The 21,988-nt window shown below is 35.8% G+C and overlaps 1 protein-coding gene and 1 pseudogene across 1 annotated transcript in view; both read left to right on the top strand.

The window, feature by feature from the left end:
* SGCZ (sarcoglycan zeta) overlaps positions 1-21,988 on the top strand; it is a 613,518-nt gene that overhangs the window by 152,283 nt on the left and 439,247 nt on the right. The window lies entirely within an intron of this gene.
* On the top strand, positions 15,173-16,614 carry LOC100617399 (adenylosuccinate synthetase isozyme 2-like; annotated as a pseudogene).

The raw sequence follows: 21,988 nt of genomic DNA, 5'->3' as shown, positions 1-21,988 counted from the left end.
GGAAACTGTAGCCTGGTGAGTTTAATGTCAGTTTTTGAAGGCAAAAGAAAACAAAGAGTATGTTATAAAAGGGGGTGGTGAGTAATTCATTAAAAGGATTTGGGGAATGGCCAAAGGATATGAACAAGCAATTGTCAGATGAAGAAATCAAAATTATCCATAATGAGATGGAAAAAATGTTCTGAATCTCTCTTGATTAGAGAAATGCAAATTGAAACAACGCTGAGCTACCATCTTACACCTATCAGATTAGCCATTATGACAGTAAAGGAAAGCGATTAATTTTGGAAGGGACGTGGCCAAGTTGGGACACTAATGCATTGTTATTGGAGTTGTGAACATCTGATCCAACTATCCTAGTGGGCAATTTGGAGCTATGCCCAAAGGCCTATAAAACAGTGCATAGCCTTTGAACCAGTAGTTCCACTACTACGTCTGTATCTCAAGGAAATTAGAAAAGGGAGAAAGGACCCACTTGCACAAAAATATTTAGAGCTGCTCTTTTTGTGGTGCAAAGAATCAGAAATTGTCCATCAATTGGGGAATGGCTGAACAAATTGTGGTGTATGATGGAATACTATTGTGCTGTAAGAAATGATAAATGGGATGATTTCAGAAAAAACTGCAAAAACCTACATGAACTGATACAGAACTAAGAGAATATTGCACACAGTAACAGCAGTTTTATGGAATGATTAAATGTGAAAGACTTAGTTATTCTCGGTAATACAATGTTCCAAGGCAGTTCTGAAGGACTTATGAGAATGAATGCTATTCACCTTCAGAGAAAGGACTGTGGAAGTCAGAATACAGATCAGCATACTATTTTTCATGTTAGCTTATTTGTGTTTTTATTTTGGAGTTTTAAATGTATATGAATATTCTCTTACAACAATGAAGAATATGAAAATATGTTATGCATGCTAATACATGTATAACCCAGATTATTATTATTAACTCTGGAGGGGGGGAGAAAGGAGGGTGGAAAACAGTTTGAATCTTCTAACTTCAGAAAACATGTGAGAATTGTTATTGCATGTAATTGAGAAAATAAACTGACTTTTAAAAAACAGGTGGTAGAATACTATTATGCTATAAGGAATTATGAAAAGGATGATTTCAGAAAGAGCTTGAAAGACCTACAGGAACTGATACAGATTGAAATAGGCAGAACCAGGAAAATATTATACATAGGATCAGCAATATTGTGGAATGATCAACTGTGATAGATAGACTTAGCTACTAACAGCAATACAATGATCCAGAACAATTCTGAGGGACTTAAGAAAAATAATGCTACCCACTCCATAGAAAGAACTGTTGGAGTTCTGAAAGCATATGACTTATCACTTGTTTATTTGGGTATATGTTTTGGGGTTTTGGTTTTATAAGATTATTCACTTAAAAATAAATACTATGGGAATATGTTTTATGCGATAATACATATATAACCAAGATTGAATTTCTTGCCAGCTCCATAATGGTGGAAGGAAGAAAGGAGGGAGACCATTTAGATCATATAACTTTGGAACTTATGCGAAAATTTGTTATTAAAATAAAATAATTAATTAAAAAACAACAAAAAAAGGATTTAGTGATGGAAAGGATTAGCTCATGCCTTCACCAAGCATAGATCATTCCAGGCTAGTAATATTTCCTTTCCTGACTAGACCAGGAGATAAGAGGGACCCCAGATTGGCAGTTAGCTTAGATTTTTAGAAAACATTTGTCAGTATCACTCATGCTATTCTTTTAATTTATGAAGAAGTACAGATTAAATGGCACTACAGTTAAATGGTTTTCACATTGGTTGAATTAACTTCTTGATATGTGGTTGATTTGGAAGGAGTTCTCCAGTAAAGTATCTCAGGAAGCTGTGCTTGGTTTCTGATATATTTTTCAATTAATTGGACTAATGAATAGATGACCTGGTTATTATAATTGCAGATGGCCCAGATCGAAGAGGGATAGCTATAACATTGGATAAGTGTAAACCATAAGAACGTTTTACAGTTTACAAGTAGGGGTTCTTTACCTTTTGGAGGGGACATTGACCTGTTTGGAAGTCTGATGAGGTCTGTGGGTCCTGTCCTCAAGGAGTTTACATCTAATGAGGGAAGACAGCAAATAAAAATAAACTGGAAAGTAGGTTGTGAGGGGAAAGATACCCATGAGGAACCTAGCAGAGAAAGGCCAGAAAATCAAGAGGTCAACCTGGAGAGGAATGAAGACATGTTTGTTCTTGGAAGTTACCTTTTATTTGCTCTCCATGACTCAAGTCTTTCTCTATTCCAATCCAAGTTCCCCAAAGTCATTAGAATATTTCCCACAAAACAAATCTGACCAAATCATTCTGCTAGTTAATAAACTTGAACAATTCCCTGTAAATTTGGAATTAAAAGCTGTTCACAGCTTTGCCCTTTTTTACATTTTCAGTATTTTTCACATCTTTCCTCTTTCCCTTGCATACAACATATGTTTATGGCATGTCACTCCGTAATATGCCCATGAAAAATTGAATGCAATACGGGCTACAGTCAGAAACACGTAGTGTCCAGGGCTATAATGATGACCATCCTACTAGTGTCTAGTCAGAATATATCCCATGTATTAAGGCTAGTTTGAGGCATGTTTACAAAAAGGCATGGATAAGTTGGAGAGAACCTAGGAGATAGTAGCTTTGATGGTAGAAGACCTTTAGATGTAGACTTTTAGATGGGTGATGAGGTGAAGAAACTGGGATGGTTTGACTACATAAGAAAAGACTTGGTGGGAGGGTCCATAAAGGCAATCTTTGAGCATTTAAAGACTTGCCATGTAGAAGGGGAATTAGACTGGTACTGCTTGACTCAGAAGAAAGAACTAGGATCAATAGGTAGAAATCAGAAATAGATGAACTCCCTACACTGAGGGGACTTCTTAACTAAGAGAGTGTCCAAAAGTGCAATGGGAAGCTAGGAGAAGTGGTGGTTCTCATCAATAGTCTTCAAATAACAAAATAATCAAGATGATTTATTGATTAGGAAGTGGATCAGCTCATTGTAGCACATGAATGTAATGGAATATTTCTATAAGGAATGAGGAACACAATATAGAGATGCATGGGAGACTTGTATGAAATGATGGAAAATGAAGTCAGTAGATCTAAGGAAGTGATGAGTGGTCATTAGATACTATAGTCAGAAATATTCAGCCTCCATTTAGCCCTTTGGTGAAAAGCTTTCCACACTTAGGTCCATGGAAAATGGATATGAAGTCTGTTCCCAAATTTTTACTCACAATCTTTCTGACTTGGTAGGATCTTGACATCATAGGATTTTAGAAATGGAAGGGTCTTTATGGGCTAGATAGTTTTCTCTCATTTTACAGATGAACAATTTGAGGATCAGAGAGATTAAGGAACTAGACAAAGACCCCTAAATTCATGAGTGTTTTGTTCAGGACAGGAACACTTCCCCTCTCAATTCCTAATTCAGAAACAATTTCCATCCATTAGTGAACCAACTTAGTCATACACTATCCTCTACTCTTGAATGTCTTGTTTCTTTTTATCTCACCAATCCCACTTTATCAAGCTCCAGCCTTGCATTTCTCCTTTCATCCTCTATCTTCTAATTCATGTGCTGTGGAACAGAGTTGGACAAAATCATAAAGCCATGATGAATAGGATCAACTGAACCTTTGTTATCTAATCTCAACTGGGCCCTCTGTGAAGCAATATAATTCTCTTCCTGTTGTCCAATTTTCTCTACCACTTATTATAGTTGCTGGGCCAATACTTTTCTTCAGGCCTTCAATCGCACTCTCTTTCTACTCTCTCAGCTTTGTAGTTAATCCAAAAGCTTGAAGCTATTATCTCAAGGTTTCTTCTTTTCTCCTTTTCATTTCATATTTCTGATATCTCCTCCTAAAATGTCCTCCTTCTACTGAGACTCTGCTAAAGATGCAATCAAGGTCAAACCCTTTAAGTGTATCCTTAATCCTGTCTTTCTCCCCATCTTTTTCAGTAGATTGAACTCTCTTTTATCCTTGTGCTTTCTCTAAATCTTTAATTTCTTGCTTTACTTGCTGTCTCCTTCCCTGCTGCCCATATCTCTACAACTCTTTAAAAAATGAAAACTCATTCATGACCATTTTTCCTAACTGTCATCGTTTTCCTTTTTAGTTAAACTCCTTTAAAAATCCATCTTTAATCAGGACCTGCCTTTCCTTTCCTCTCCCTCAACTTCCAAGTCTTCTGCAACCTAGCTTCTGACCTGTCTCACCCATCATTCAACCGAAATTGATCTCACCAAAGTTGCCAACAATTTCTCCTTTTGAAATGGATTTCTGCTGATATTTTTGATTTTCATATCGCCCACATTTCCCTCTATTTTCCCCTTTGGCTCTCCTAGAAAGCAATTCCTTCCTTAAAATAATAATAATAATAATAACAACTATCATTTATATAGCTATTACTTTGTACCAGACACCATGCTAAATGCTTTACAATTATATTATTTGATCTTCACAACAACCCTGGGAGGTAGGTGCTATTATTATCCCCATTTTACAGATGAGGAAACTGGATCAAACAGTAAATAAATAGTTAATTACTCATTGCTCTCCAAAATGATCCCATCAATTCACAGCAGTAATGTTCCAGTGTGCCTGTCATTCCACAGCACCACTTCCAGCATAGGCTGTTCTCATTTTTTGTCTTTATTGTTAAGTTACTGAGTGTGAATTGAAGCTTGAGAATTATTTTTATTTAAATTTCTGATTATTAGCAACTTGGAGCATTCTTTCATGTAGATGTTTATAAGTCACATTTTATGCCCAACTCTGGTCTTTACATTAGGAATTCTAGGAAGTCTCCTATTATATGAAAACCCATTTTTCTCTCAGACAAATACTAGTTTTGGTTGTAATCTTAGCTCCTTTGCCTTCTGTAATATATTCTAAGTCCTCCTTAAATTTAAAATTGTTTCTGCTAAATATTGTGTGATCATAATTGTCCATCACTTCTCTGAGGTTGTTCCTAGGATCACTAGTCTTCTCCAACCTAGATGTGTAATGCAATACTCTCTTTTTGAGCAACAGAGCTGCCAGGTGTCCCCCATTCCTACATATAGAACTTGCTGAGGGAACTCCTGTGATCTCTTTCTGGTGCTCTATCTTGGGCTTCTCTCAGTCTCTTGGCCCTGGGGTGTTTCTACCACCACCATGACTACTTGGCTCCTAACCAGACCCTTACCCTAATATATGCAGACCTCTCTATCTGTCTCCATAAACTACCCTGAGCTCAAAACACTGCTGACTCATTGTGACTTCTTAGTCTTCCCAATAAAAATTTAGTCTGGTGAATTTTCTAGGTTTTTACCAAGGATTAATATGGGGGGTGGGTGGGAGGAAGGAGACTAAACGTTAATGTTTCCTGTCATTCTGTTATCTTGGCTTCACATTTTATAGGGCTGTGAGCAGTTTTTCATTCTTCTTTTGAGAACTACTTGCTAAAATATTATCTATTAGATAATTATTTTTGGTCTCATATGTTTCTGTTGTCTACATATCCAAGATATCAAACTTTCTGAGCAGAGTATTTGATACCAAGATTCTCCTTGCTCAAAAACTTGGAGTGGCCTTTCTTTCTTCTGAGACAAAATATGGATTCTTCTAGAATGTGTGTTCTTTTTCCTTTTGCTTATATTTGAGTCCCCAGTGCTTTGCACATAGTCATCACTAAATGATAGTAATCACTTATTTTTTTCTTGGAATACTTATGTGACGCAATGGATAGAATGCTGTTCATAGAATCCACATAATTTCCGTTCAAATCTAGTCTTAAACCCTTACTGGCTATGTGGCTTTGGACAAGTTACTTAACTGCTATCTGCCTCAGTTTCCTTCACTGTAATATGAAGATAACTAGAACACCTATCTTCCAGATTGCTGTGAGGATGAAATAAGATATTGTTAAAATACTTAGCACAGTGCTGGATACATAGTAGGTTTTATATAAATGATAGCTGTTATTATTACTACTACTGCTGTGCTCCTGCTACAGCAACTACTATTACTACACTACTGATACTATTACTATCATCCTGGCATTTAGATACTACCCAAAGTTAGCCTCCCACCTATTTTTTTCAGATTTCTTGAGTCGAATAGTGAAATGCATTTCTTTGAATTGAATTTTCTTCTTCATCTTACTTATCACTTACACTTCTTGCATGTTTAGATAAACTTCTGAGGGCATGGCGTTTATTATTTCTTCTTTCTTAAATCTTAATTTTATTAATTAAATTTAATTAAATCTTTAAAGTCTTAAAATTGATTTATTTAATTTAGAATTTTTTCTTTTTTTGTGTTTTTCATTTAATTAATTAACTAATTAATAATATTTTCCCATGGTTACATGATTCATATTCTTTCCCTCCTGTAAGGATGATATTAGAAAATAAGTGTTGTTTTATTAGTTTAGGATTAAAAAGTAGAGTGATGGCTTGAGAAAGAACTGGAGTTTGAAGCAGAGCTGAGAGAGCATGTTGATTTCAGATACTGACAGTTATAACTGTTTTTCTGTGTCAATTACTCTCTCTGGCAGTTGAGAGTTGCTCTCTCGAGTTGGCAGAGACACACACTCAGAGACTCTCTCTCAGGACTGGAGGAGGTAACATCTTTGCTTCTCTGTCTGAGGGAAAGATCTGAAGGAGCTTAGTGTTTTCCTTTCTCAACTTGGGAAACACTATTGAATATCTATTTTATAGATTGGTTTATATCTGAGAAGACCAAAGAAAAATCTGGTCTTTGATTTAGACTCTGACTCTGTTAAGATTGTTAAGACTGAGTCTTAACAGACTCAGAGTCCGAACTTGGTTATTTTTATTTTTTATTCTTTTTTTTAACAATATTTTATTTGATCATTTCCAAGCATTATTCATTAGAGACAAAGATCATTTTCTTTTCCTCCCCCCCCCACCTCTCCTATAGCCAACGCACGCGTGATTCCACTGGGTATCACATGTGTTCTTGATTCGAACCCATTTCCATGTTGTTAGTATTTGCATTAGAGTGTTCATTTAGAGTCTTTCCTCAGACATGTCCCCTCAACCACTGTAGTCAATCAGTTGCTTTTCCTCAGTGTTTTTACTCCGACAGTTTGTACTCTGCTTGTGGATAGTGTTTTTCTCCTAGATCCCTGCAGATTGTTCAGGGACATTGCATTGCCACTAATGGAGAAGTTCAATTGTACCACAGTGTATCAGTCTCTGTGTACAATGTTTTCCTGGTTGTGCTCCTCTCGCTCTGCATCACTTTCTGGAGGTTGTTCCAGTCTCCATGGAATTCCTCCACTTTATTATTCCTTTTAGCACAATAGTATTCCATCACCAACATATACCACAATTTATTCAGCCATTCCCCAATTGATTGAGGGCATCCCCTCATTTTCCAATTTTTGGCCACTTCAAAGAGTGCAGCTATGAATATTCTTGTACAAGTCTTTTTCCTTATTATCTCTTTGGGGTACAAACCCAGCAGTGCTATGGGCAGACAGTCTTTTATCACCCTTTGGGCATAGTTCCAAATTGCCCTCCAGAATGGTTGGATCAATTCACAACTCCACTAGCAATGAATTTAATGTCCCTACTTTGCCACATACCCTCCAGCATTCACTGCTTTCTTCTGCTGTCATGTTAGCCAATCTGCTAGGTGTGAGGTGATACCTCAGAGTTGTTTTGATTTGTATCTCTCTGATTATAAGAGATTTAGAACACTTTTTCATGTGCTTATTAATAGTTTTGATTTCTTTGGCTGAAAACTACCTATTCATGTCCCTTGTCCATTTATCAATTGGAGAATGGCTTGATTTTTTGTACAATTGATTTAGCTCTTTGTAAATTTGAGTAATTAAACCTTTGTCAGAGGTTTTTATGAAGATTGTTTCCCAATTTGTTGCTTCCCTTCTGATTTTAGTTATATTGGTTTTGTTTGTACAAAAGCTTTTTAATTTGATGTAGTCGAAATTATTTATTTTACATTTTGTGACTCTTTCTATGTCTTGCTTGGTTTTAAAGTCTTTCCCTTCCCAAAGGTCTGACAAGTATACTATTCTGTGTTTGTCTAATTTACTTATAGTTTCCTTCTTTATGTTTAAGTCATTCACCCATTTTGAATTTATCTTGGTGTAGGGTGTGAGGTGTTGATCCAAGCGTAATCTCTCCCACACTGTCTTCCAATTCTCCCAGCAGTTTTTGTCAAATAGTGGATTTTTGTCCCAAAAGCTGGGATCTTTGGATTTATCATATACTGTCTTGCTGATGTCACTTGCCCCAAGTCTATTCCACTGATCCTCCTTTCTGTCTCTTAGCCAGTACCAAAGTGTTTTGATGACTGCTGCTTTGTAATATAGTTTGAGATCTGGGACTGCAAGGCCCCCTTCCTTTGTATTTTTTTCCATTATTTCCCTGGATATCCTTGATCCTTTGTTATTCCAAATGAACTTTGTTATGGTTTTTTCTAAATCAGTAAAAACATTTTTTGGTAGTTCAATGGGTATGGCACTAAATAGATAAATCAGTTTGGGTAGGATGTTCATTTTTATTATATTGGCTCATCCTATCCATGAGCAGTTAATGTTTTCCAATTGCTCAAGTCTAGTTTTAGTTTTGTGGCGAGTGTTTTGTAGTTGTGTTCATATAGTTTCTGATTTGTCTCGAGAGATAAATTCCTAGGTATTTTATTTTGTCTAAGGTGATTTTGAATGGGATTTCTCTTTTTAATTCTTGCTGCTGAGCTATGTTGGAAATATATAGAAATGCTGATGACTTATGCGAGTTTATTTTGTATCCTGCAACTTTGCTAAAGTTGTTGATTATTTCGATTACTTTTTGGTTGATTCTCTAGGATTCTTCAAGTAGGCCATCATATCATCTGCAAAGAGTGATAACTTGGTCTCCTTGCCTATTTTAATGCCTTCAATTTCTTTTTCTTCTCTAATTGCTACTGCTAGTGTTTCTAGTACAATATTAAATAATAGAGGTGATAATGGGCGTCCTTGTTTCACTCCTGATCTTATTGGGAATGCATCTAGTTTATCCCCATTGCAGATGATGTTGGCTGATGCTTTTAGATAGAAACTGTTTATTATTTTTAAGAAAGACTCTTCTATTCCTATGCTTTCTAGTGTTTTTAATAGGAATGGGTGTTGTATTTTATCAAAGGCTTTTTCTGCGTCTATTGAAATAATCATGTGATTTTTGTCGGTTTGCTTGTTGTGTGGTTGGTTTTCCTAATATTGAACCAGCCCTGCATCCCTGGTATGAATCCTACTTGATCATGGTGGATGACCCTTCTGATCACTTGCTGGAGTCTTTTTGCTAGTATCCTATTTAAGATTTTTGCATCTATATTCATTAGGGAGATTGGTCTATAGTTTTCTTTCTCTGTTTTTGACCTGCCTAGTTTTGGAATCAGTACCATGTTTGTGTCATAAAAGGAGTTTGGTAGAACTCTCTCTTTGCTTATTATGTCAAATAGTTTGTATAGTATTGGGATTAACTGTTCTCTGAATGTTTGATAGAATTCACTGGTGAATCCATCAGGCCCTGGGGATTTTTTCTTAGGAAGTTCTTTGATGGCCTGTTGGATTTCATTTTCTTATATGGGATTATTTAAGAATTCTATTTCTTCTTCTGTTAGTCTAGGCAGTTTGTATTTTTGTATATATTTGTCCATATTGCCTAGATTGGTGTATTTATTGCCATATAATTGGGCAAAGTAATTTTTAATGATTGCCTTAATTTCCTCATCATTGGAGGTGATGTACCCCTTTTCATCTTTGATGCTGTTAATTTGCTTTTCTACTTTCCTTTTTTTAATTAGATTGACCAATACTTTGTCTATTTTTTTCTACTTTCCTTTTTTAATTAGATTGACCAATACTTTGTCTATTTTGTTTGTTTTTTCAAAGTACCAGCTTCTAGTCTTATTTATTAAATCAATAGTTCTATCACTTTCTATTTTATTAATTTCTCCCTTAATTTTTAGGATCTCTAGTTTGGTTTTCTTCTAGGGGTTTTTAATTTGTTTGCTTTCAAGTTTTTTATTTGCATTTCCAATTGATTGATCTCTGCTCTCCCTAGTTTGTTAATATATGCACTCGGGGATATGAATTTACCTCTGATTACTGCTTTGGCTGCAAAAGGTTTGAAAGGATGTCTCGCCATTGTCATTTTCCTTGATGAAATTATTAATTGTTTCTATGATTTCTTCTCTAACTAAACAATTTTGGTGTATCATATTGTTTAATTTCCAATTAATTTTTGATTTGGTTTTCCATGTACCCTTACTGATCATTATTTTTATTGGCTTGTGATCTGAAATGGCTGCATTTATTATTTCTGCTTTTCTGCATTTGTATGCCATGTTTCTGTGACCTAGTATATGGTCAATCTTTGTGAATGTGCCTTGTGGTGCTGAGAAGGTACATTCCTTTTTGTCCCTATTTATTTTTCTCCATGTGTCTATTAACTCTAATTTTTCTAAGATTTCATTCACTTCTTTTACCTCCTAACTTGGTTCTTATTGAGACTCAACTACCTAGGCCTTTGCTTTATAATTTGAAAGTGAAGTTAAGATTTATAATGATAAAAGTGGTAATTTTATTTAGATAGCATAAATTTGGGTTAGTCAGACCAGGGAGGATTAGTGTAGCCTGTGAAACATAGGAGAAGCAGTTCCTGGTGGAACCAGGGAGTTTATTTGGGTGGATTTAGAATCCCTTAGAATTAGAAATCCTTTTTTAACATTATATGTCTCAATAAATATTTTATTTTTATAATAAGAGTCTCCTTAGCGTCCTTGCACCTGGCCTGAAGAGTAGTTCACATTCGAGCTTTACTTCATCACTGAAGATACTTTTGATTACCTCTATCAAAAGTATCTGAACAGTTTTGAACCTGTATTGGCGAGTTATCCTATCTATATTTATGTAGCTTGCCATCATCATTTATTTTTACACTGCCCTCCTTCATTCGCCCTCCCATAGCCAATAAGGAATTTAACTGGGTTTTACATGTATGACCTATTTCTCTATTATTAATATTTGCATTAGAGTGATCATTTAGAGTCTACATCCTCAATCATATCCCCATAAAAACCATGTTATTAAGGAAATGTTTTCCTTCAGTGTTTCTGCTCTCACAGTTCTTTCTCTGGATGTGGATAGCATTCTTTCTCATAAGTCTCTGAGAATTGTTCTGGATCATTGCATTGCTTCTAGTAGAGAAGTCCATTACATTAGATTGTGCCACAGTGTATCAGTCTCAGTGTATAATGTTCTCCTGGTTCTTCTCCTTTCACTCTACATCAATTCCTGGAGATCATTCCAATTCACATGGAATTCCTCCAGTTCATTATTACTTTTAGCAAAATAGTATTCCATAACCAATAGATACAACAATTTGTTCAGTCATTTCCCCATCAAAGGGCATCCCCTCATTTTCCAATTTTTTTTGCCACCACAAAGAGTGTGGCTAGAAATATTTTTGTACAAGTCTTTTCCCCCATTTTCTCTTTGGGGTACAAACCCAGGCAAGCAGTCATTTAAAGCCCCTTGCACATAGTTATAAATTTCCTTCCAGAATGGATGGATCAATTCACAACTCCACCAGCAGTCTCCCAATTTTGGTACATCATCTCCAACATTTATTATTTTCCTTTGCTGTCATATTAACCAACCTGCTAAGTGTGAGGTGGTACCTAAGAGTTGTTTTATTTGCATTTCTCTAATCAGGAGGGATTTAGAACACTTTTTCATGTGCTTATTGATAATTTTGATTTCTTTATCTGAAAACTGCCTATTCATGTCCCTTACCCATTTATCAACTGGGGAATGGCTTGATATTTTTGAACAATTGATTTAGTTCCTTATGTATTTGAGAAATTAGACCTTTGTCAGAGGTTTTTGTTATAAAGATTTTTTCCCAATTTGTTGCTTCCCTTCTCATTTTGGATATATTGGTTTTATTTGTACAAAACCTTTTTATTCAATGTAATCAAAATTATTTTATATTTTATGATATTTTCTATTTCTAGCTTAGACTTAAATTCATTCCCATAGATCTGACAGGTATACTATTCTATGTTCACCTTATTTACTTATAGTTTCCCTCTTCATATTTAATTTGTTTACCCATTCCAAATTTATCTTGTTACAGGGTATGAGTTGTTGATCTAGACCCAATCTCTCACATACTGTTTTCCAATTTTCCTCGCAGTTTTTGTCAAATAGTGGATTTTTCTCCCCAAAAAATAGGATGTTTGGGGTTTGCTATAATTAAAATTAATATATCCCTACCAGTTATTATTTTTCAGAAAGTTTATTAATAGAAAAGGTAGATCAGCACATGGTTAAATCTCTTTCTTACTCTAATTTCTCAGACCTTAGTTTGCAAACATCTTCCTCTCCCCTATTACCTGTCTCTCCCTGTCAGAGTCCATCCAAAAAGGCCCCAGGTGAGCTCTGCTCTTTTCTTGAAATTCAGGACTTTCATAGATGTAAATGCTGGCAACTGTGGTATTTGAAAAATGTTGATGGACACGTCAGCTACTCAGGGGTAGGGGTTAAGATTCCTTGACACAGGTTTACTGTATACTATCTTTCTGAGGACATTTACACCAAGTCTGTTCCATTGATCCTCCCTTCTGGCTCTTAGCCAGTACCATATTGTTTTCATGATCACTACTTTATAGTTTAAGGCTCCTATAATTCTTTTTTTTTCATTATTTCCCATTATATTCTTGACCTTTTGTTCTACCAAATGAACTTTGTTATACTTTTTTTCTAATTCAATAAAAAGTTTCTTGGTAGTTTGACAGCTATGGCAATGAATACGTAAATCAATTTGGGTAAGGTTGTAATTTTTATTATGTTGGTTTGTCCTACCAATGAGCAATTAATATTTTTTCAATTATTTAGACATAGTTTTGTGTGGAAAGTGTTTTGTAGTTGTATTCATATAATTCCTGTGTTTGTCTTGGAAAATAGATTCCTAAATATTTTATATAGTCTAGGGTGATTTACAATGAAATTTCTCTTTTTAACTTGTTGCTATTGTGTTAGAAATATATAGAAATGCTGATGATTTATGTGGTTTTATTTTGTACCCTGCAACTTTGCTAAAGTTATTGATTATTTCCACTAGCTTTTTAGTTGGTTCTCTAGACCATATCATCTTCAAAGAATGATAGTTTAGTCTCCTCATTGCCTATTTTAACACCTTCAATATTTTTCTTCCCTAATTGATACTACTAGTGTTTCTAGTACAATGTTAAATAATAGAGGTGATGATGGGCATCCTTGTTTCACTCCTGATGTTATTGGGAATGCTTCTAATTTATCACCATTGCAGATGATGCTTGCTGATGGTTTTAAATATGTATTGTTTTATTATTTTTAGGAAAGATCCTTCTATTCCTAAAATTTCTAGTGCAATAAGAATGAGTATTATATTTTGTCAAAGAATTTTTCGCATCTATTGAGATAATCATGTGATTTCTGTTGGTTTGATTGTTGATATGGTTAATTATGTGGATGGTTTTCCTAATATTAAACTATTCTTGCATTCCTGGTTTAAATCCCACATGATCATAGTGAATAATCCTCATGATAACTTATTGGAGACTCTTTGCTAGTGTTCTAGTGAAGATTTTTGCATCTATGTTCATTAAGGTGATTGGTCTGTAGTGTTCTTTCTCTATTTTTGATCTGCCTGGCTTTGGAATCAGTACCATATTTGTGTCATAAAAAGAATTTGGTAGAACCTCCTTCTTTGCTTATTTTTTTTCAAATAGTTTGTATTGTATTGGGATTAGTTGTTCTTTAAATGTTTGATAGAATTCACTTGTGAATCCATCAGGCCCTGGGGATTTTTTCTTAAGGAGTTCTTTGATTACTTGTTCAATTACTATGTCTGATATGGGATTATTTAAGTATTCTATTTCTTCTTCTGTTAATCTAGGCAGTTTTAAAAAAAATCATCCGTATCACATACATTGCTGTATTTGTTGCCATATAATTGTACAAAATAGTTCTTATTAATTACCATAGTTTCCTCTTCATTAGAGGTGAGGTCACCTATTTCATCTTTGATACTGTTAATTTGACTTTCTTCTTTCCTTTTTTAATTAGATTAACCAGTACTTTATCTATTTTATTTTGTTTTTTTCCAAAGTACCAGCTCCTAGTATTATTTATTAATTCAACATTTCTTTTACTTTCACTTTTATTAATTTCTCCTTTAATTTCAGGGATTTCCAATTTACTTTTTATCTGGGGATTTTAAATTTGTTCTCTTTCTGGTTTTTTTAATTTGCATGCCCAATTCATTTACCTCTTCCCTTCCTGATTTGTGCACTCAGGAATATAAATTGTCACTGAGTGCTTCTTCGGCTGCATCCCATAGATTTTGATAGGATGTCTCATCATTGTCATTTTCTTCAATAAATTTATTGTTTCTATGATTTTTTTAACCAACCAAATTTGGAGAATAATATCATTTAGTTTCCAGTGAATTTTTTATTTGCTTCTCCATGGTGCCTCATTAATTATTATTATTGCATTATGATCTGAAAAGGTTGCACTCATTTTTTCTGCTTTTTTGCATTTGTTTGTAATTTTTTATGCCCTAGTACATGGTCAATCTTTGTGAATGTACCATGTGCTGCTTAAAAGAAAGTGTATTTGGGGCAGCTGGGTAACTCAGTGGATTGAGAGCTAGCCCTAGAGGTGGGAGGTCCTAGGTTCAAATCTGGCCTCAGACACTTCCCAGCTGTGTGACCCTGGGCAAGTCACTTGACCCCCATTGCCTAGCCCTTACCACTCTTCTGCCTTGGAGCCAATACACAGTATTGACTCCAAGACAGAAGGTAAGGGTTTAAAAAAAAAAGGTGAATTCTTTTTTGTCCCTATTTACTTTTCTCCATATATCTATTAACTCTAATTTTCCTAAGATTTCATTCACATCTTTTACCTCTTTCTTGTTTACTTTTTGGTTGTATTTATCTAGATCTGATAGAGTAAGGTTCTAGTCTCCTATTGTATAGTTTTACTGTCTATTTCCTCCTTAAGTTCCAATAGTTTCTTCTTTAGAAATCTGGATGTGAGTTCTTTTCTGCTCCTCATGTGTAGTGGTGTCCACTTTGGAACTGTGCTTGTTTACCATTTGTCCCTTCCCTGTGTGTCCAGTTGTGACAGCCATGTTGCTTGCTGAGATTGTCCATGACATGGCCTTGGTACCCAACGGAGAATACGGTAGTTCCTTGGTTCAGTTAGGAGGAAACCAAGTGACGGTGGTGCTAGATGCACAGTGAGGCAATGAGGGCAAGGGGAAGGTGGTGGATGTGTTGGCGCAGGAAGCCAACATCATCTGCTGTTGCCAGGGAGGAAACAGTGCTGGCCATTCAGTTGTTGTGGATTCTGTAGAATATGACTTTCATCTCTTACCAAGTGGGATCATCACTCCAAATGTCACTGCATTCATTGGAAATGGTGTGATTCACCTGCCAGGATTATTTGAAGAAGCAGAGAAAAATGTTCAAAAGGGAAAGGCCTCGAAGGCTGGGAAAAGAGGCTTATAATTTCTGACAGAGCTCATATTATATTTGACTTCCACCAAGCAGCAGACAGCATTCAGGAATAACAGAGGCAGGAGCAAGCTGGAAAGAATTTGGGCACCACAAAAAAAGGTATTGGCCCAGTTTATTCCTCCAAAACTTCTCGAAGTGGACCCAGGATATGTGATCTTGTTTTGGACTTTGAAGGCTTCTCTGAGAGGTTCAAAGTTTTAGCTAATCAATGTAAATCTATATATCCCACTTTGGAAATTGTTATTGAAGGCAAATTACAAAAACTCAAAGACTGTATGGAAAGGATTAAACCAATGGTGAGAGATGGTTTTTATTTTCTCTCCGAAGCCCTCCAAAGAAAATTTTGGTAGAAGGTGCTAATGTAGCCCTGCTTGATATTGATTTTGGGACTTACCCTTTTGTGACTTCTTCAAATTGTACTTTCAGAGGTGTTTGCATAGGTTTGGGCATGCATCCTCAGAATGTAGATGAGGTATATGGAGTTGTAAAAGCATATACAACTGGAGTTGGAATTGGAGCTTTTCCAACAGAACAGAACAATGAAATTGGAGAATTATTACAGACTTGAGGTAGAGAATTTGGTGTCACCACTGGAAGAAAAAGACTGTGTGGGTGGTTGGATCTTGTTTTGTTCAACTATGTTCATAAGATTAATGGATTTACTCTGTTGGCTCTTATGAAATTGGATATTTGGATGTGTTTACAGAAATAAAAGTTGGAGTTGCCTACAAGTTAGATAGTGAAATTATACCTAATTTTCCAGAAAACCAGGAAGTCTTAAATAAAGTTGAAGTTCAATATAAAACTCTCCCAGGATGGAATGTAATCATATCAAATGCAAGAACATTTAAAAATCTCTCTGTCAATGCACAGAATTATGTTCAGTTCATTCAAGACGAGCTTCAAATTCCAGTTAAATGGATCATTATCGGTAAATCCAGAGAGTCAATGATTCAGCTCTTTAAAGGACTGCCAATGTAGGAAAGAAGCAGACTCCTCCCTGCCCGCCCACCCCCTTATCCCCTCAAAAGAAAGAAATGAAAAAAGAAAGGAAGAAAGATAAAGCCTGCTTATTCTTAAAACATTTTGTTTTCAGTCTGCAAAGCCAAGGTAATGGACACTGAATGGAAATACGTCCTACAGTTGTTTTCATGTTTAGGATCAATGGTTGCTGTGGAAAGAAACTTTGGCATATTCCAGTGTCAGATTTCTTGAGCTGGCATAACTGCCAGATTGTTTTTGCTCCTGCTGCTCATGGTGTCATATTTTCTTTTAATATTTAGTTATAATATATTCCATATTTTAAAAAAATCTAACGTAGAGAACTCCTTCAGTTGTATTTAATTTTCATTATTGTCTCTGTGCTGTCATTGGCGTTACCCGCAAATCTTAGATGGTAAGAACAATTAATGCAGTTTTGCACAAATATGTTTTCATTCTGATCATTCAAATTCTGTCATTATAATCTTTGCTGTTAGAGTAAATGATTGAAAGAAGAAGGTTCTGGTAAAAAAAAAAAGAAATCTGGATGTGATACCATTTGGGGCATACATGTTGAGTACTGCTATTTCCTCATTGCACTGCCTTTTATCAGGATGTAATTACCTTCCCTATCTCTTTTAATCAAAACTATTTTTACCTTGGCTTTGTCAGATATCATGATTGGGATTCCTGCCTTCTTTTTCTCAGTTGATGCCCAATAAATTTTGCTCCAGCCTCTTACCTTTACCCTGTGTATGTGTCTCCCTGCCTCATGTGTGTACGCTTTTGGTTTCTAATCCATTCTGCTATTTGCTACTGTTCTATGACTGAGTTCATCCCATTCACATTTAGAGTTATGATTGCCATCTGTGTATTCTCCATCATTTTGATTTTCTCTTTTAGTCCTGCCCTTTCATCTTTCACTATTTCCTTCTACACCAGTGTTTTGCTTTTAATCAGCCCCCCCAATTCCCCACACTTATTTTGCTTCCCTGCCCACTCCCTCCATTCTTATTCCCCTCTTATTTTTATTTAAGGTCTATTGAATTCCTGCTCCCCTTTCTTTCCCTCCCTTTTGGTAATTCCTGCCCCATTTCCACCTTGGTTTTTCCCTCTCAATTTCCCTGTCGGGTAAGATAGAATTCTATATACTCCAACAGATCTAGATGTTCTTCCTTCTCAGAACTGATTACACTGAGAGTAAGGTTTAAGTATTACCTATTAACACTCTCTTCCTCTCCTCCTTATAATAGTATGCTTCCCTTCCCCATCCCATGCATCTCTTTATGTAGTATAATTTATCCCATTTTTCTTCTTCCTTTAATTTTCTCTTGGTGCCATCTTCTATTTCCCCACACACACACACACACACTTTTTTACATATCATCTTAAACCACTTAGTGCCCCAACCTCTACCTATGAATAATTCTTCTATCTACTATGGTAGTGAAAACAATTTTTGAGAGTTACAAGTATCATTTTTCCATTTAGGAATATAAACAATTTAACTTTACTGAATTCCTTAATTTTTTTCCCCTCTTTCTTGTTTAATTTTTCATATTTCTCTTGAATTTTGTATTTGGGCATCAAATTTTCCATTTAGTTCTTGTCTTTTCCTTAGGAATACTTTGAAATCTTCTATTTCTTTTGTTAAATGCCCATACTTTCCCCTGGAAGTATATAGTTAATTTTGATGGGTAGGTGATCCTTGGTTGTAGACTCAATTCTCTTGCCTTTCTGAATATGATATTCCAAGCCTTGATTTAGTGTGGAAGCTTCAAAATCTTGTGTAATACTGACTGGGGCTCCTTTGATATCTGAATTGTCTCTTTCTGGCTCCTTGCAATATTTTCTCCTTGGCTTGGAAGCTCTTGAATTTGGCAATTACTTTCCTGGGGGTTGTCATTTGAGGATTTAATGTAGAGGGTTATCTATGGACTCTTTCAATGTTGAAGAACTTTGGGGCAATTTTCTTGGATAATTTCTTGTAATATGATGTCAAGGCTTCTGTTTTTTTCTAGCTTTTCAGGTAGACCAATGATTCCCATATTTTCTCTCCTAGACCTGTTTTCCAGGTCCATCATCTTCTCAATGAGATATTTCATGTTTCCTTCTACTTTTTCATTCTTTTGGTTTTGCTTTATTAATTCATGCTGCCTTGTAAGATCATTAGCTTCTACTTGCCCAATTCTACTTTTTTAAGACTGCTTTTCAGTTATGAAATTTTGATTTTTCTCTTTGGTTTGGTCCATTCTATTTTTCATGGTTTTTAGCAGGTCAATTCTCGTCTCCAATTTTATTATTACTTCATGTGATTTCTGTGTTTCTTTTTCCAAGTAGGAGAGCCTGTATTTTAAACTGTTATTTTCTTTTTGAATTACTTGCATTTCTATTTCCCATTTTTGTTCTATTTTTCTTACTTGATTCTTGAATTCCATTTTGAGTTTCTTGAGAGCTTGTGACCAATTTCCATTTTTTTTTGAAACTTTGGATGTCTTTTCTTGTTTGTCACTCTCTGCTGTCACCTCTATACTCTTTTTCTCCATAGAAGTTATCCCAGGTCAAGGGCTTTTTGTTTCATTCCGTACTTGTGGATTACAGTTCCTTTGTGTTGATAGTCAATTGCTGTGCTCATTTTTTTTCCTCTGAATTATCTTGATTTCTCAGCCAGAAGTTTGAGTGAGGCAGGCAGGCAATTCATGGTGTAGTGGACTTTAAAGAGTCCTGCCCTGAGGCTATTTTTCCAGTCTCCATTGCATCTGCCAGCCAGTCTATTGGGTCTACCTTGTCTCCATGCCCACACTCCATACTCTGAGGTCTGTGATCCACACTCTGCAGCCTCAAGTCCCAAGTCTAGCTGCCAAGGCCCTGTGTTGACCTCAGGGGTAATATTGTAGTACCTTTACCCAGCCCCCAAGAATTTAGAGATTGCTCCAGTCCTCACTTTGACTCTGGCACAGTAGGTGATATGGGGGTAGGGGTGATCAGCTTGTGCTTTGGTAGGTGTAATTTTACCTCCTTATAGTGTGGAAATGCCCAAACCTTGTCTACCTTCAAGGTTGCATCCCTTGGCAATGCCCCTTCCCTCATCTGATTTAGATTTTTGTCCCTTTGAGATGTGTTGTGATCAGTAGTAGGAAGTGCCATGAAGTTCCTTCTACTCTATAGACATCTTAGTCCAGAAGTCCCTATTTCTTCTTTCTTTTATCTTGTCTTCTATGAACTTCTAGGCAACTCAGCTGCTTTTCCTTTTCATTCATTGTAGCTACATTATAGTTTCTAGCTGTTTAAATAATATAACTTCATATGTGATCGATTTTCTTTATCCTTCTTTTTGAATTTATAGAATCCCTTTTCCCTGATATTACCTATGAGGAGAAATGGCTGTTCTCTGAATTCACTATTCTATCTCTCACATCTGTTTTTTTGCAGCTTGGTTGTGCATTGGTTAAGTGCCAGACTAGAGTCAGGGAGTCTCGTCTTCCCGAGTTCAAATCTGGCCTCAGATACTTACTATGTTATCCTGAGCAAGTCAATTAATGCTGCTCATCTATAAAATGTACTAGAGACGGAAATAGCAAACCACTCCAGTATCTTTGCCAGGAAAACCCCAAATGGTGCTTGATATTACTAGAAACTACTGAATAACAAAAAATTTCTGCAATGCCCAGATGACACATTTTCTTGCTCATCTCTTAGACTCATTTATTTCCTCCTGGGCTCAGTTTAGGGGACACCTCCTTTGTGAAATCTTCACCAACCTCCATGCTCTCTCCCTCTTTAGTTTTCCTTGTACCATATGATTGCTGTACACATTGGACCCACTCCAGCCTCCTCTACCTCTATATCACTCTCATAAGCAGAATTGACCATTTTAGTTTTCTTCTTTTATGTAACCACTGCCTAACAGAATGCCTTCCTTATCCTAGGCTCTTTCTTATGCTTATAATTTGCCTTTAATTGAATGAACAAAACCACAAGATTGGTCCAAAAACTACTTAGGTATACTTATGTATGAATCCTGGAATCTTTTTAGCATTTCCTCTTCCTGATAACCAGAAGTTTGGTCATAGATGATGAAGCTTTCTCACACCAACTCATGAAGATATGAAAGGGGCTGATATCTTGCCTTTTTTTGGTTGGTCTTGACGACCCTGGTTAATTCATGGGTTTTTTAAGCATGTGAGGAGGTGAAAACTCTTCACTTGTGTGAGCTAGGAGCTTGGTCCTATCTGACCAGAGTTGGAGGTGGATGGGATGGATTCTACTCTGGATGTGTTACTGCCCAATTGAGGGATCTTGGGTACCTCACTGCTCCATCCTGGGGAAAATTAAAAGCTGAGAGAAGATTAGACGCACCAGGCCCTAACTATAGGAAGAAAAAGCTGATCGATTCTCTCATGGTTGGCAAATATATAGAGCATTTATTAAGTGCTTCCCAAGTGCCAGGAGTACACATAAAAAAGGCAAGAAGACAGTTTCTGTTCTCTGGAGACACAAAAACAAATGCAACGGCAGTCCCTGCCCTTAAGAAACTTCCATTATGATTGGGGGAAAGCATATTACAGATGATGAAGCAGGTGGTTCAGAGATATTTATAATCCAATCCTTTAATCTCAGGCTATATATATAATTTCCTCTATGTGAAACTCAATACATTAAAATCTCAGTCATTTTCCATGATGATAAATAAATGAAAATAATCACTTTGTAACTTTTAGAATTACGAAGCAAATAAAAGAATGCTGTGGTCCTAGCTTAACTTCCTTTCCAACTTCCAAATAAAAGCAAATATAAGAGTTAAAAATGAGGACTGCAATGAAAAATCATCGATGGGAATTATTTTTTAAGTAGACATTGACGTCCAAGGACAATTTCTTCTCAACATCACCTACAATATCCCTGTTGCTAGGAGATGGTTGCTTGGTCCTCACAGAAGATAACAGATCTGGTTGTGGGCTTTTTTCTTTCTTTCTTTTTTTGTCAGTAGCTCCAGTTACATATCTATGCTCTTATATTTAATCTTCAAAGCCTGAAAGCTAATGACGTCTATCCCATAATTACAAAATTCTTATCTTGAAGCTTGAACAGAAGCAGACTGAACAATTGTTAGCATTGCCTACTGGCGCTTGGCTTGGATGAGACTTGGATTGATGTTTGCAAAGGAGATTTTACATAAATAAGTTAAGATGAACCTATTTAAAACAAAACAGACAAGAACCCATTGAGAGATTACAGGCCAAAATCTGTGGCCCAACCTGGCTATTAATCATAGTAATAATAAACTAGCAATTGATAGAAATATAACTCTTTATACTTAAAAAAGTACTTAGCACATGATCTCATCTAATTATCATAATCTTGGAAGGTATTA

The sequence above is a fragment of the Monodelphis domestica genome, chromosome 6, assembly GCF_027887165.1.
Source record: "Monodelphis domestica isolate mMonDom1 chromosome 6, mMonDom1.pri, whole genome shotgun sequence".
NCBI classification, from domain to species: domain Eukaryota; kingdom Metazoa; phylum Chordata; class Mammalia; order Didelphimorphia; family Didelphidae; genus Monodelphis; species Monodelphis domestica.
Note: the sequence above shows the minus strand (reverse complement) of the source record. Positions and strands in the feature narration are given on the sequence as shown.